Below are 17,614 nucleotides of genomic sequence, written 5' to 3'. Positions count from 1 at the left end.
AAAGACTATTGTGATTAGACTTCACTTAGAATCGGTTGCCCACCAAGTACTGGCGGAACTTGGCTAATGCATGCATGATGGCCAACATCTCCTTGTCATATATGGAATATGACAACTCATGCGGTAGGGAGCTTTCGACTCTCGAAATCTATGGGGTGCCCCTCCTGTGACAATACGGCTCCAACTCCTTACCCTTGATGCATCACATTCCACCGTGAATGGTTGGGAAAATTTCGGGAGTGCTAAAACAAGGCAACTGCTCATCACCTTCTTGAGGCAATCGAAAGCGGCCTGTGCTCCCTCGGTCCATGCGAAAGCCCCTTTCTTGGTCAAGTCGGTCAAGAGTGCTGCCAGCTGTGAGAACCCTTTAACAAACTTCCTGTAGTAAGTGCAAATGGCCAAGAAACCTCTTCGTAGTCACGTCATTCTTGGTCAAGTCTGTCAAGGGTGTTGCGCGCTGTGAGAACCCTTTAACAAACTTATTGTAGTAACTGCAAATGCCTAAGAAGCCTCTTAGCGTAGTCACGTCTCGGGGTACTGGCCAATCCCAGATGGCCCGATCTTCTCCTCATGAACTTGCACCTCGTCTACTCCAATGATATGCTCGAGATAAAGCATCTTTGTCAATCCAAACTTGCATTTGGAGATCTTGGCATAAAACTGTTGCTTCTCCAGAATGTGCAGTACCTCCTCCAAGTATTGGAGGTGCTCCTCCCATGTCTGGCTATAGATCAGAATGTCATCAAAAAACACTAGCAGGAACCTCCTTCGCTGCCCTCGAAAAATGTGGTTCATGCAAGACTGAAATGTGGCAGGAGTGTTGTTCAGCGCAAATGGTATGACCAAAAACTCGAAGTGCCCACATTGGCACCGGAATGTTGTGTTTGGGATGTCCTGATCTCGAACTCTGATCTCGTGCTACTTCGAACGTAGATCAATCTTTAGAGAATTACTTGGATCCTCTAAGTTCATCCATCAACTCATCAATGCGGGGAATCGGGTACTAATTCTTGAGGGTCTTCTTGTTAAGGGCTCTGTAGTCTTAACATCCTGAGGGTCCCATCCTTCTTTTTCACCAGCACTACGAAAGAAGAAAAAGGACTGGCATTAGGCCTTATGTGACCCAAAGCAAGCATCTCTTGAATAGCCTTCTCTATCTTGTCCTTATAGTCTTTGGGGTGCTTGCAAGGAGTAGTGATGACTGCTTGTATACTCGGCTCTAGCTCAATGGTGTGCTCAAATCAAACCCTCTATCTGGTGGTTGCCCTTGTGGAATGTCCCCGAACGCCACTGCGTACTTATCCAGAAGAGCCTGGATTGTTGGTGGTGACTGTGCCTGTCCCCCATCCTCTGAGATCCTCAACTCGACTTCCCATGCAATGTCCCCATGTCGAAGATCTGCCTCCATCCTGTGGTCCGAAACTGTTAGAGGTGGATAAGACCGCATGCCTCTTAAAACTACCAGTTTTCCGTCTGGCCCCATGAACTCCATCTTAGGTTTCCTCCAATTTGTCGTAACTCTCCCAAGGGAATACAAGCACTGGACACCCATCACCACTTTGGTGTCTGGCACATCGACCACAAAGAAGTGGTCTGTCGTAGAGTAGTTTCCCATAAATATTGTCAAGCAGGGAACGTATTTGGTACACTGGATGGTACGGTCACCTGGTATTAGGACGGAGAATCCCTCAAACTATGTTGTGGTGAGACCCCTCCTCTGGACCATCTGTGCATCAATGAAGTTGTGGGTAGCCCCACTATCCACTAGTACTGAGACCCTCTATCCCTGTACCGTACCTCTGATCCGTAGTGTCAAAAACTTAGGAATCTCGCATAGAGAAGCAAGGACTGCCCCTGATGAGGCAAGAGATGCCCTTCCCAGTGGAGGTGGTGGTGGTGGTGGCCCTCTGTCCCTCGAACTCTCTCCATATACCCCACCACAATCCTGCCCCACCTCGTCCTCCTGGTCACTGTCAGAAAAGACCTCAATGTAATGTGCTCTACCCGCTGTGCACTTTTGGCCTGGTGCCTAGGGCTCTTTGCATGTCAAGCATAGCTTCTTCCTCCAGAGGTCCTTCCTTGTCTCCTCATTTAGTTGGTCCCTCCCCTGTGTGGTCCTCAGTGGTGGGCGTCTAGTCTCATGCCCCTTTTGTGGGAAAGGGGTCCGGGCAGGGAATGGCGCTATGGTCTTGGGGATGACCCCTTGCAAATCTCTAGCACACATCGTTGCCTCCTGCAGTGTAGAGGGTCTGCGTGACTTCACCAGTCTACGCAGAGGCTCAAACAAACCATCAATGAAGGTGTATACCCTCCTGGACTTGGACAGATTCGGGATCATCACTGACACGCAAAAAATTAGAAAAATATTCCTCTGGGTTTCTTGTCTGGCGCAGTTGTACCAGCTTCTTGAAGAATGTCTTTGGATCCTTCTGATCAAATCGCTCCACCACCCTCTTGGTGAACTATTCATACGAAACTATCTGGGCATACTCCAAAGTGGATAGGCCGTGAAACCACCAATGATGGGCTTTCCCCTCCAAGTGCAATGCTGCCATCTTAATAGCCTCTTGTTTCGTCATCCGGTTGAGTTGAAAGTATGTGTCCATCTTTACAACCCAAGCTTTGGTTGTGCACTTGGCAGTGCCATGAAATGTAGGGAAGTACATCCTCCCTATATTTATCCGCAACTCATAGTTTTAGGTCCCTTGTCCTCCGTACCCTTTGTTCCTATCACTCTGCTTGAGCTTGCAGTGATCTCTAAAGGAGAGGGCTTCTTTGAAATCTTCGTCCATCGCCTGCCACTCTTTGAAGTAATCCCCCATTTGGGGAGTGTCTTCCTCCCTTGTTGGTTCGATCTGTGCTATTGGCACGAAGGAGGGTAGTGTGGCCCTAGTGGGCACACTCACTGAAGGGTGCTGCGTTGCTGGTGAGGGATGATCGAAGGGCTGAGAAGCCCCGGAAGTCTCTCCACACAAAAACCCTCTAGGTGTGGCTTTGTCTCGGCTTTGTGATTTGATCTCCTCCAACATGTCTTTCTGCCCCTTGGCCAAGTCACTCAGAGCCCTCAAGAGGCTATCGAAAGCCATCTCCTCCTTGCTCTTGGGCTCTGTCATTTCCTATTCTCCAGCCACCGTTTTCCCTCTTTCCTCAGAGTCTGGTGTAATTTCCATCTCCCTTTCTGATCCAGGTGGTTCCAGACACATGCAAAAGTCCAAGGGAGCTCAGAAATGGTCAAAATTCAACGTGGTCAAATTCCCTCAAACTTAACATCAGATCGAAGTGTTCGTCGCCTTGATTCCAACGACGCGAATTTCACTCAAATTCGAGTTTGTATGAGGAAGATAGAGCTTTTCAAAGTTTGACATGATGGGGGAAAACGCGGTCCACAGTTTGTCACATGGCATCCCAGTTAGTAGGTGAGACCCACTAAGTTTATGTGGCGACTGAACAACCACTAAACCATTGACACATGGCATGCTAGTCATTAGCTCCTTACCTTGCATAAAAGACAAAAAAAAAACTAATATATTTTAAAAAATCCCATACAAAACAAAATCAATCATTTATACAGTTATCAAAATCATATAAATATAAACCATATAACACTATGGTTATTATATTCCTAACAGAGTTGTTTTTAGTGCGACATTTTGGACAACACTTTGAAAAACCCCTAGGACACTTTGATTGTGCAGGGGTTACCCATCAAGCTTGTGATTTCAATAAATTCTTTCCGGATTTTAGAGAAATTAGACCAAAAAATCCACGAGAAAAACTTCCAAAAAGTCTCACTAAAAACAACTCGAATATTAACCATTACTTGTTTCATTTTGCTTATCAATATTGCTTTTACATAAAAGAATTCATTATATATGAAGTTTCAACTTCACAAAATTGTCTTATCACAAGCCACTTAAAGCAATCCTTTTCATTAAAACCCTTTGCCGATTTATTATATTTCTTCATAATTACATTAATTCTTATCATAACATTTATACATATTAAAAAAAATACTATAAGATAGTATCTTATCCTTTTATAATTTTATTATACCTACAGCAAGCATGGTATTTTGCTTTTGATTGCTTATTAGTTTGTCTTTAACCAAAAACTTATGTTGCTTATCCATAGTTTAGCATTGAGAATTCATTTTTTGTTATTTATTATTATTATTTAAATTCATTTATTTGTAAGGTGATTAGTTGAGGTCTTATTTTGGGTTGTTTAGTAACTTCCATTTCTATTAGTTACTAATTTTTTAGTTTTTTTTTTTCATGACTGATATCTTCTCTCTCCAAGTGATCTGTGTTTATTCAAGTTTGACCTGTAGCTTGAGAAACTTATGTTGCTTATCCATAGTTTAGCATTGAGAATTCATTTTTTGTTATTTATTATTATTATTTAAATTCATTTATTTGTAAGGTGATTAGTTGAGGTCTTATTTTGGGTTGTTTAGTAACTTCCATTTCTATTAGTTACTAATTTTTTAGTTTTTTTTTCATGACTGATATTTTCTCTCTCCAAGTGATCTGTGTTTATTCAAGTTTGACCTGTAGCTTGAGAAAATGTGATCCAGAGGCATTTAAGTAATCAAAATCACCAAGCATTGCAACCGGTCTGAGCTACACCAACCCTAAGCTGACTGGATTTTAGCGTGTCTCCTCCCCCTATCACGGGGGCAACAACCTCATCTGTGAAATTTTACAAGTGGCCTTGCTAATAAAGCTTATTCTCAACTGGTTGTGCTAATAAGATTTAACAATATTTTTAATTTTTAATTTTCATAACATATTAATATTTCTAAAATTATAAAATTTAATTTTTAAAATGTTGAATTTATTTATAAATGGAAAGAAACAACTAACAGTTTCAAAAAAACTTATAATGCGAATGTAAAAAATACAAAATTCAGAAGGCCTATGTTGAAAGTAATTTTGATAATAGATAATTGAAAATTTTGATGGGTCAATTGAGAACAATTTTGATAAAATATAATCGAAATTGTTGATTTGTTAATCACGAGAGTATCTAGATTTTATTGTCTATAATTATTAGTATAGTGGTGTGGTTGTGTATGGTGCGTTTCTAGTGGAAATTATATTATAGTGGTTGTGGTTGTGTATAGTGCGTTTCTACTGGGTTTTCCAATGAAACAAATTGATTAGAAAAAAAAAAAAAGCGTATTTGTTCAAGTAAAAAATCATTTTAATAATTTTAATCGTGAAGATAACTATAAATTAAGTTACTCTTGGAAATTTCTTATTCCTCACTCCAATTATTAATCTCTTATCTCTCTCATTTTTTGAATCTATTCTCCCTTTCACATTGACAGTCCTTCAGTCCTTTAGTCTTTTCCTAAATTTATTTCTTCTTAATTTAATATACCATCGTTATTTTTCTTCTTAATTTAATATACCATCCTCAGTTTTTTTTTGACATACTTACTTTTAAGTTTTATATTTTTACCTTTTCTACTTTTATATTTTTATTTTTTTTAATAGAAACGGTTGAATTTTATTTGTAAGAAGAGGTTGGGCATGCCAAACAACCTCGATTACATTCAATTGAGAGAATTTTGATTCTATGGAGTCCTCATATTCTGGCTTTTGTATCACAGATTAGTTGCTTCTTTTACGCATTTGGCATGGCTGAAAGATCCTTGCAATGCTTTTGGCGTCTTAGAGTCCCGTCTTACATTTCCTTTTTTTTTTTGCTTTGGTAGTTTCTTGGGTTAAGCTAATTCCAGTCAAAACTTTAATCCACTGTCCAAATTATACACAGCCCACATATATTAAACTGTATTAATATATAACCTGTCCCCACCTCTGATATACCAAGGCTCTCATCCGTACCAGACCCCACTTCAATGTTATAACCCAACCATGTACAGCTCGTGATTACCATCAGATCTTCCTCTGTCCAGATCTGACACTTATCGCTTCCCTCTCTGTTCGGCCCTTGACACCTCAGGAACGCGCGATATGGGCGGTTTTGTCCTGCCACACATCAACGACTAAGTGGCATCGTGTCCGTTTAGTAGAAAACTGCCCAGCAGCCAAGAGCAATGCGATGAAAACCACTTCCACTCCCAGCATAGTTAACACCCCTCCTTTTGCAATGCGCGATGACTGTTAGATCAACCCCGCCCCGATTTGACGCTTGTCGTGTCCCTCCCTGTCCGATCCTTAACCTGATCCCGCCTCTGTACCCGACCCCACAACAAGGATAATACCCCACCATGTACAATGTGTAATAACTGTCGAATCTTCCCCCGCCCAGATCCGATGCTTATTGCGTCCCTCGCTGTCCGATCCTTAACACCACAGGAGCGCGCGATATGGGCGGGTTTGACTAGCCACGCGTCGGGCCCTAAGGTACATCGCGTCCTATTCATGAAATACTGCCCAGCAGCGAAAAGCGGTGTGATGTAAACCGCTTACGACTCCCCACGACTTTAACACCCCACCTTTTCCAGCGCTCGATGACCATCGGATCATCCCCTGCCTAGATCCTATGCATCGCTTCCTTCAAAACTGTCCTCTGATTGAATACAATTTTGTGCCCTGTTAAGACACCCAAAAACTGTTGGCCCATGTGAAAACCTATAGCCTATCGAGGAGTGGCCCACTCTTTCTCGACAATGAAAGTTTGTCTATGCCAGACTTTGTTCTGCAGAATTTTGTCCTTAATCAACTCTCCTTGTCTGTTAAGGAATTGGGTGCCTTTCAGGTCATTCTTTACCAACATACCTTGAGCTAGAAGACATCCTTTGTTAGCCATTATATCAGCTTCCTTGTTTAAAGCTTGCAGGACATGGTAATATGAGCAGGATGTGAAGTTTTGAGCCATCTTTCTTATTCTTTGAAGGGTCTTGTTTAGAGCAGAGCTATTGAGTTGGTCGCCCGTGTTAAGGATTTTAATCAGGATTTCAGAATCCCCGAAGATTTGAAGGTTTTCCCCTTTGTTCTTCTGAGCCAGCTGACATGCTTTGAGCAGTCTGAGGATCTCGGCCTGGTTGTTGGTGCTCTGATCTAGGTCCCAACTGAAGCTGTATTGTTTTTGTCCATCTGTGGAGTAAATTGTTCCTCCTACCCCCGATATCCCCGAGGTTCCTTTGGAGTCTTCGTCGAAGAAAACCGTGACTTTGCCCTGATTTTTCCACCATTTTTTAAATTCTGCCTCAGAGATCCGGAGAACGGAGTTGTCTGGCTTGTGAGGTCTATTTTCAAAAGTTTCCAACAACAAAACTTTGGCCTTGGCAGCCACTGTGTTGGTGGATTGAAGTTCGCTGTTGAAGATGGTTTCATTCCTAGCCAACCAGATTCCCCAACAGATATATTTTGGTATTGCATTCTAGATTTTAGTCCATGTTGAGTTGTTATTCAAAGAGTGAGGATAACGTTCTTTCCAAGTTGTGAAAATACTAACAACTGAAGACTGCTGAGGGATTTTGGCGTTGGGCCCCATAATTGCTTGCAACCAGATCTCTTGAGAAAAGGGGAGTTTATGAACAGGTGATTGATAGTTTCCTGATCCTTGCAGTAGAGAGGGCATCTGTGTGGACCCATGGTTCATCTTTTCTCTAAGTTGTCCCCAGTGAGGGTCCTTTTGTGCATGAGAATCCAACATAAGAAGTTAATTTTTGGGAGACTAAATGGGTCCCAAACATGCTGCCAAAGATTTGTAGTATGGATCTGATGTTGTTGTTCTTGTAGGGCTACAAAACCCAGTTGAGCTAAGTAAGCTTCGGACTCCCCCAAGCCCCACTTGTTCCTCGAATGGAGATGCACAGGAACCAGACCAATGAGTTTAGCTAATAATTGATGGAGTTGAGGGAGCATCCAATTAGGGGGGTGATGGAGAGCCCAGTTACTCCAGTTTCCTGTTGAATCCCATATGCATATGTCAGCAAGTTTGTGGATACTGGATACCTTTTTGGATGAGCTAGTTACACAAATCTGTTATTTCTGAAGCAAGATTTAGGGGATGGAGTCCCATGATCTTGTCATCCCACAGTCTAATTCTTTTCCCATTTCCTGGAATTCTGTAGCGTTGTTCTTTGAAGAATTCTCAACCTTGGCTGCACAACTTCAACAACGTGGTTCCCTTGTGGAAAGCTCCTTCTTCCATATTCTTTATTGAGAGTTTGTGCAGATATTTTTTAATTAGAACTTGACTTACAGGGTTTCTTTGGTTTGAGAAGATATCCAGAGAATCTTCCCTCCCATCGCTAGAATGGCCAACACAGGGTCTCTTACCTGAAGTCCACCTTCAGATATTGGCCTTTTCACCTTCAGATATTGGCCTTTTCACTATGTCCCAGCTTACTATATGGAAATTTTTTGGGTTCCCCTTTCCTCCTTGCCATATAAAATTTTGAATCAAATCTGCTAACTATTCGGTGATCATTTTTGGAGCCAAAAGGAAAGAAGCCTGGTAGATAGGAAGGGATAAAAGAACTGACTTGACCAGAGTGAGCTTTCCGCTGAGGTAAGCCATTGTCTGCCCCAAGCAGTCATTTTAGCCTTAATTTTGCTGATAATTTCCATCCAATGAGGGGCCTTAGTGGAACCTAAGGTTAAAGGCAGGCTAATATACTTGAATTTTTCCCAAGAGGCATATCCGATGAAGCCCAGGGCTTGGGAAATCCTGAGTATAGATCGCTGGTCTACCACCCAGTCGTATACTGCACTTTTTCTCTTGTTGACCATAGCTCTAGAGACTCTGCAGAAGCTTTGGATTACTCCACTGAAGGCTCTTGCTATTTTAAGGGAGGCTCCTCCCATAAGGATAGAGTCATCGACGAATAAGGCATGATTGATTGGGTTTGTTCCGGGTATCACCCTAATGCTAAGAACAGACCCGTTGAGCTTCTCATATGTGAGCTTTTGGCTTAGAGAGTCTGCCATCAGAATATATAGGAAGGGGTATAGAGGGCAGGCTTGCCTGATTCCCCTTGAAGCTTTGAAGTAGTTAGCCAGCCTACCATTTACTAGAGGGGCTATCCAAGGTTCTCCAATGTATGCTTTAATCATTTTTACAAATTTAGAGTCGAAACCAAAAGCAGAAAGAACTTAGAGGAGGAATGAGTGTCTTACTCTATCAAAGGCGTTCACCATGTCTAATTTGATGAGCATACCTTGCTATTTTTGTTGATGGTTGGAATGGTTGATTTTCTACACCAGTATCACATTATCTAGGATATGACTACTTTTGACAAACCCTCCTTGATTGGGAGAGATGAGTTTTTCCAACAGAGGCTTTATTCTATTAGCAATTAACTTGGTGAGTATTTTGTAGGACGCATTGCAAAGCGAGATTGGTTTGAATCTGTCGAATGTCTCTAGGTTGGCTTCTTTGGGAATTAGGGCTAGGAAGGTGGAGTTTGTGCTTCCTCCCACTATGGCTTTTTGTAGGAATCCTTTGATCATTCGGTACAAATCAACCTTGATGGTGTCCTAGTAGAGTCTATGGAAGTGTATTGAGAATCCATCAGGTCCTGGGGCTTTGTTTGGTTCCATCTTCCATATGACATTACTAATTTCTTCTTCAGTGAATGGCTTCAGGAGAGTGCATTGTCCTCCTTGTTAACCATCCTTGGAACGTACTTGAGGAAGTCGTGAGCTTCCTCATCATCATTTGCACCTTCTTCTTTGAACAACTACTTAAAATGAGAGGTTGCTACCTCTTTTTTCAGAGTTGTGCCTTTAAAAACAGTCCCTTTTGGCGAGGTGATCTCGATAATGTGGTTTTTGGAGAGGCGGGATTGAATTTGCTTGTGGAAGAAGGTTGTATTTTTGTCTACAGACGTAAGCCAGAGATTGCGTGACTTGAGGCTCAAATATTCTTCCTCTTCTTTAAATGTTCGGAGGGCGTTGATTTGGTGTTCTTGCTTACTATGAATTTATGCTCTGGTTATGTCTTGAGTCTCAAGGCCCATTTGGAGATCCAGTAGCTGCTTCGTGCTCTGTTTTCGTTGGGTAGTGGGAGAGACTGTGGGATTTTTTATCCATTGCTTCAGGATTGTTTCGGTGGCTTTTATCTTTTGCTCCCAAACATAGCTAGGTGATCCAAGAACATGGATGGACCATGCCTTATTCACTGTATCCAAAAACCCTTCCTTGTTTGCCCATAGAGGGCAGAACCGAAAGGGGATTGGTCTTAGGTTTTCTTCTTCTTCCAACAGAAGGAGGATGGGTTTATGGTCTGAGTTCCACTTTAGCAGATTTTTTGTGGAGATGATCATCTTCTCGGAGAGGAAGGAAATCTGGAGAAGGAATCAATCCAACTTGGCTGAGATATGCTCCTCCCCTATTCTGTTATTAGTCCATGTGTATAGTCCCTTTTTTGGCTTGAAATCCATTAAATCCCATTGTTGAATTAGGTTTTCCGCTAAGGGAAGGAAGCGATCCCTGCTGCTGGTTCCTCTTTTTTTTGTCCTTTGGGTCTAGGATTAGATTGAAGTCTTCGACAATAATTATATTATTGAGGGAGTATGCTTCCAAAAAATTAGTTAGAGTTTGCCAACATTGTTCCTTTTCTACATAGAGGACAGGTACATAGAGATTAAAGCGTGCAATGTTTATCTTACTTGATAGGTGTCAGAGTTCGGTGTAAATCCAGTGTTGCGTCTCAAAGGAGCTCTCAAGCAGGAATTTGTGAGACTCCCAGAGAGTGGCTAACCTACGGCATGTACCTCTAATACTTACCGCTTTAACAACTTTTGTTTTCTATTTTGCTTTGCTGAGTTCCAAAAGGGCTTCACCTTGTATTTAGTCTCTTGGAGCATGAGGATCTTGGGAAGTTCTGATTTTAATAGGCTCTTGACTGCTTCAGCTTTTGATGGGCTCCCTAGTCCTTTGTAATTCTAAGAGACTAATCACATTATTTACTAGTAGGGGTTGGGGTAGCACCTCCCTTGGGGGGCCTGATTCTAGTATTTCTGCCGATAGACATCTCTATAGTGGTCTGGCTGCCTTGTATTTTTTGTCTCTCTGCTTCTTCTTCTCTAGCCTCACTGTGAGATTTCCTCCCCACTCTTTTCAAGGGCCTCTCAGATGTTTCATCTTCCAAGGATCCCGATATCCCAGGGGTCTTCTTTCTTGTCATATCTGCATAGGTTGGGGAGCTAGAGGCACCTTCTGGGGATGCGATTTGCACTGATTCCTCTTGCCTTTTGTTTTCTTCCATGTTATTTGCCTGTTGTTCATCCTCTTTATCTGTTGGGTCTTGGAGTTTTTTTGGTGTGCTGAGTATATCAAAGGGGTTTGTTGATATGTCTGCTATTGGAGGGACTGAGCTTCCTTCTGCTTGGGTTTCAGGAGGAGCAACCCTCCCAGTGGATATGACTTTCCCTTTATTCATGTTCCTTTGCTTAGTTGTCCCTGATTTCTAAACCTGAGTCCATTGATCTCCTTTCTCCTTCTCAGCTCCATCCTCTGATTTCTTTTTGCAATGCTTGGAAAAATGGCCATAACCGTGGCAGTGACGACATTTAAATGGGATTTGCTCGTAGTCTAGGACTTGTATCTGTGTCTAGTCAGCCACTGTGAGTTTAATGGCTTCAGGGAGACCTTCCTCTAGGTTTACTTCTACACAAATTCTCGCTCAGGAGTACTGGTCTCTTCTTTCTGCTTGTTCGATGTATTTGCCTAGCTTGTTGCCTATGGTTTTTAAGGATTTAGGGTCCCAACAGTGCAGAGGTAGGTGGGGCAATCGCACCAAGACCGGAACGCCCGAGGGCACATCCTGAGTCGGGTCGAAGTCTGGAGTCCATTTATTCAGATAGAGACCCTGAGGCCCCATGAAATATGGGTCATTTCTGAATATGAGGTTCCTATCTTCTGCTGCTTCAAATACGAATACAAAGAAGCTTTTGCTGACAAAATGACTTTTTATTCCTTCTTTGACCAGTGAAAGCCAATTCCTTTGTACCCAAGCTTCTACTGCTTTAGGCAAGGGCCATAAGCCTGTGAATTGGCCAATAAGCCCTCGTTCTGCTACGTTTAATGCCGTTTTGCAGGGTTCTTCAATCAACAGAGCAACTGTGGGGATGGATTCCATTTTTTTTACAAACTTCTGCTGTTTTTCGGTCGCTGGCCGTTTCTTGCATGTTGCAACCAGATTCCGGAATGTAGCTAGCTTAGGTGGCAAGGGAGTTTCCTTTTCGCGGTCCCCTCCTGGGGCCATGACTCTAGAGCTTTGCGCAGACTTGTGGATGGCTGTGTCTCTTTACGTGCTCCCCGGGCTTCCTCCTACCGGCCTTAGAGGCTACACTAGGCTCCCGCTATCTAGTTCCTCTCGCACAGGCTGCTCCAGGCTCCCGCTCGCTTCCAGAACTCAGAGAGATAGTCTTTCACTCAGTCATAATCCTCTATTTTCCTATCATTTTTCCATTATTTTTAAATAATTACTCATAATTATATTTTTTATTATAATATTGTAAATCATTATAATTTATCTCAAGTAATAGAAGTTGGAGTCTCAAATATTATTTTTCTCATCTAATTTTTAATGACTACTTATAATATATTATTTTGTATAGTTGTATTTAGCATATATGTATTTTTAATTTAAGTTATTCTTTAATTCAATGGTTCCTTTTGACCTTTGAAATTTAAATGCTCTAAATTTTTATTTATCAAGTTATAAATGATTTATTTATTTTCTATTTTCTAATTCAATATTGTTTAACTTTCATTGATAATTCATTTCATTAATTATTATATCTAATTTATTTATTCAATCTCTAATTAAAATTAATTTAATTCATAATTACTCCTAATAAATCTAAATTTAATTATTTTAATAATTTAATTCATTAAATTTAAATATTTATGGTAGATTTTCTCATAAACCATAGTACTCTAACGTATCTCTAATACGTATTTAGACTTATATACACTCCCTTTTATTTATTTCAACTTCTATGAAAATAAATAGAATATCCACCCAAAAACAGTACTACTATGTTAATCTCCTCAATCAGTGATGATTTCAGGACGACCAAACTAAAGTAAACCCCTATTATCGTCGTTACCCAATTTTTGCTCAGCGAGTGTCCTTCGCAACGTCCTGACCGAATCTGACCCAAATCCCCTACTCACATACAACATTTCTCGAAATGAGATCTTTGACGGCTGAAAAAAGGCAAAATTATCTAAACAATTATTCTCAAAATCCATTATAAGATATGTATATACGGCAATTTCATTTGTTGGTGAGTCACTTTTCTAGAATATTTAATAATTAGACTGTAACATCACACCTATACCGATCAATTGAATTAATACAGTCCCATCAATCATCATACGGTCCAAAGCGATATTTCTCATTTCCCAATGCCCAAGTGTAGACTTCACATGTCGGAGATTGAACTTTGATGCGATGTCGGAGATTGAACTTTGATGCGCTAGATTTTACAAGTTTCAGCGGATTGGGGTTGAACTTCTGATCACTTGGATATAGAAAAGTTTCCTAAAAAATTTCGGAGGGAATTACATTGAAAGAAAAAAGAAATAGATAATAATATCTTTAGCTACTCAATGGTTAGATTATGTGAAGCTTTTATAGAAGAGAACAAGAGAAACAATATTTTCATAATCAACACTTCAAGTGAGTTATTTTCATTAAAAGATGTCAATTGTGGTATAACAAGCTCAAGACACTAATGGATTGCAAGCAGAATTTTTAAATGGTAAAGCTCAAGACACTAATGGATTGCAAACAGAATTTTTAAAGTGAAGTTGAATCTTTGGCTCCCATTATCAAAAGGATCTTCAACAATGGCACACAAAGCAATTTCCCAACTGAATGGACAACTAGTGTTGATATCCCTCTTTACAAAAGTGGAGACATTAATATTCTCTCCAATTACCGCACTATTATGATTAATCCTCTTTTTGGAAAGCTACTTGGAAGCATGGTGGACCGTAGAATTAGCAGTTGGACATAAAAGGAAGGTGAAAGAGCAAAAGTGCACGCTGGTTTTAGGCCGCGACATTCTACCATTGATCGTTGTGTCACTCTTAGGCATCTCATAGAAAAAATATGAGACATATAAGGTGAGGAGGCCTTTTGTTGCTTTGTTGATTTCAAGAAAGCTTTCGACATTGTTCCTAGAGACAAGTTGTGGAGAAGGATAGAAGAGCTTGAAATTCCAAGCGAATATAGAGCAACGGTTCATAAGCTTTACGAGAAAGTTAGAGCTAAAATCAGAACTAAGGAAGGCTTTTTTGAATGCTTTGGTAGTGACATTGGGGTCAAGTAGGGATGCCCTCTTTCCCCCACCCTGTTTGGCTTATATATCGATAAGCTAGAAGAATGGTTACGCAATGACAGTGGAGAGGGTATTCAATTAGCAAGTTATGTGGTGTGGTGAGTAAAGAAATCGGAGAAGAAATATCCAGAAACAAAATGGTATTTGAGGATTCCGAAAGGGCGGTGCTCGGATAGCTTTTATAAGACATACTAAACGAAATTTTCATGCCGATAAGGTGACGAATTAAGTTTTAGAATTCTGCCATTGATTGTCATATGAATAGATATATAATCATAGGTTTTTAATAGGGACATTTCTTATGTATAAACGTTCTTAGGTTCACCTGGTTATAGATTTATAATTATATACTTTTAATGGGATATTTATTACGTGTAAATGTTCTTAAGATCATCAGGTTTTTGAGGATCAGCCATGGCAGTGGTGCAAGGAAGAGAGGCTGGAAAATAAAACAGTAAATGAAGAAATTGGTGTAAAAGTACTCGGAAACGAAATGGTGCCTGAAGATTTCGAAAAGATGGTGTTCAAACGTTTATCAAGACCAGGTAAGGAATTGAGTTTTGGAATTCTGCCATTGTTAGCTCTCATTATGGAATTTGTAATAATGTCATTTCTTATTTCAAATAATTATATGATTATATGGAAGTGTTATGTTTTCTCCAATGTTTGAACTAATTCTAGAATCTTAACGAGGTCATTTCTTACTTCAAATAATTATATTGAAGTGTTACGTTTTCTCCAAGGTTACCAACAGTGTGATGTTTGGTTTGAGGATCATTTCAATTGATTTGGCAGTTTTATTTAGCTGAAATTGCAGAGGTTTTAGGAGTAATTTTTATAACTATGACTTGGTTTTCATGTGGGTGAATGCTTTTGGTTCGAAGGTCATTAAAATTGATCAGGTAGGTTTATTCAGCGGAAGCTCCAGAGGTTTTTTTAGGTATTTTTTTATAACTATGGCTATGTTTTCATGTGGGTGATTGCCTTTCGTTGATTTTGGTTTGAGGATCATTTCAACTGATTTGCGGGGTTTATTTAGTGAAAACTTCGGGAAGTTTTTACTTAGTATTTTTTTTTTAATCACGTGGTGAATTGGTAACTGCTAATCTTAATCTCTGAGAGAAATATGGATCCATTTTGACGTGGGTGTTGGTCATTGCATTGGAAATAAGGTGCTTGGCCTTCTGAAGGGTGACTTTACACATGGGTATGATGTTTTTGAGGACAATCGATGTAATGGGTGTAGGGTAATTGACATAACGGGTGTCATGTTATATTCATATAATGGATGTAGGGCAATGCGAATAGTGGGTTTCACGTTTCAAGCGGAAATTGTTATCATGGAGGTAAACTTTTCAAGGGCAATTTTTAATTGGGTTTCCTTAAGTGACATCTGTTTGTTGGTAAGTGGGTGCTGACAGTGTAAGTAATTCAGCAACTAAAAACGATTTTAAAGGCCAGTTTAACCATAAGTATTACCACTCTGCCAACCTCATCGATTAACCTACTGCCTGCTCTTGACCTTTTTCCAGCGGGATCAAGGCCTGTGAATGTGCCTAGGTCTAGAACTGATCCTTGACAATTTAACCTCGTGTCAGGGAACGTAATAATTACGTACAGTGATCAGGTGCTTGCGCCCTTTTTCATTTTGACATTTTAAATCTACTGTTGAGGCCGCGTGTTTATTTTCGCTTTTTAAATGAACAGTTGCTTAGCTCTGGCCTGCCGTTACAGGACTCAACATACAACTTTTCTCCCGTAAATGAGGAAGCAAATTATTCAAACACAAATTTCCGAAGTTCAAAAAAGTCTAAATTGTTTTCTTGCACCTTGATTGTGTAGACTCTACATGTTTGGGTATTGAATTCTGATGGTGTAGATTTTACATGATCTAGTCTTTAGATTAGCGATTGAATTTCTGATCACTTGGATACACAAAAGCTTGTCAATATAATTTTTGTTATTTGTACTATTACTCATGACATTATACTACCTCATGACTTGATTTGATCGAGTAAACTTAATAGCTTTCCACAATTTTATTTTTAAAATTATATTCTTAAATATAAAAATAGATTAAAATTTGTATTGAATGGATTCAATAGAAACTTAAATAATCAGAAAACCTATGACATTGTGCTAACCCCATAACTTGATTTGATTGCGTAGACTTAATAACTTTTCACAATTCCATTTTTTAAATTGTATTCTTAAATATAGAAATGGATTACATTGAATGGATTCAATGGAGACTTAAATAACAAGGAAACTACATAAAACTTGGATTGCTCAAAGTTAACAACATGTCAAATTAAAATTAAGATTTTTATACTTTTTATTGAAAAATCTTCATGAAAATGTGCGAAAAAAAGGCCCAAATCACTTGTTTTTAAAACGGCTAGTGTTGTTTTGAATTCTTTTCATTAGGTATAGACAGTGAATAACTTCAACGTAAGTTCAAGTGAGACTATGCTAACCCCATAACTTGATTTGATTGCGTAGACTTAATAACTTTTCACAATTCCATTTTTTAAATTGTATTCTTAAATATAGAAATGGATTACATTGAATGGATTCAATGGAGACTTAAATAACAAGGAAACTACATAAAACTTGGATTGCTCAAAGTTAACAACATGTCAAATTAAAATTAAGATTTTTATACTTTTTATTGAAAAATCTTCATGAAAATGTGCGAAAAAAAGGCCCAAATCACTTGTTTTTAAACGGCTAGTGTTGTTTTGAATTCTTTTCATTAGGTATAGACAGTGAATAACTTCAACGTAAGTTCAAGTGAGACTATGTAAAAGCAACCTTTAAATTTTAAATTAAAGTCCCTTTATGTCTTATGTCCTCTTTGGCTTTTCTCATAGAAACTTTATTCCACCACAAATAATAACTACTAACTACTATACAATGTTTCGATGATGATTAGATTTTTTTCATTTTATTTATTGAATACCACATTATTTCTACCAAAGAACGAAATGAATGAAAACACATTGTTTTAATAATTAATGAATGAAAACACAATGTTTTATAATTAATTTAGTGTTGTTAATTATCTTTTTCATTTATCGATGGAATATGACATTATTTTTATTTGCTAGTCTTATATTCACAATAAATAAGTCCAAAATAATAAAATTATGAAACTTAGAAAATATAATTTCTGCTTGTTTTTTATGTGCTCATCAATTTTAGAATGAGTTTATTCCTAGTACTTGAGAGGTTGTTGATATCTACTTGGTTGAGAGATTTTCTCTAACTAGTTAGCATCCTAGATTAGTGTGTAGTTGAGCAGGGAAAATTTCAAGAAACACCTTAAATTTATAT

At 39.3% G+C, this 17,614-nt stretch overlaps 1 long non-coding RNA gene across 3 annotated transcripts in view; it reads left to right on the top strand.

Moving 5' to 3' along the window:
* The window catches only part of LOC149202219 (uncharacterized), a 105,995-nt gene that overhangs the window by 44,421 nt on the left and 43,960 nt on the right, over positions 1 to 17,614 (top strand). Inside the window, exon 4 of one of the 3 annotated variants that reach the window (XR_016253506.1) lies at positions 14,676 to 14,927. The exons of the other annotated variants lie outside the window; for them this stretch is intronic. This is a non-coding gene — a long non-coding RNA (uncharacterized LOC149202219). Of the gene's footprint in view, positions 1 to 14,675; positions 14,928 to 17,614 lie in introns of those variants that run through there. 3 annotated transcript variants of the gene reach the window in all.

This window comes from Pinus tabuliformis, chromosome 2_1 (genome assembly GCF_031772625.1).
Source record: "Pinus tabuliformis cultivar Carrire ecotype Pingquan chromosome 2_1, CPIR1, whole genome shotgun sequence".
In the NCBI taxonomy this organism is placed as follows: domain Eukaryota; kingdom Viridiplantae; phylum Streptophyta; class Pinopsida; order Pinales; family Pinaceae; genus Pinus; species Pinus tabuliformis.
Note: the sequence above shows the minus strand (reverse complement) of the source record. Positions and strands in the feature narration are given on the sequence as shown.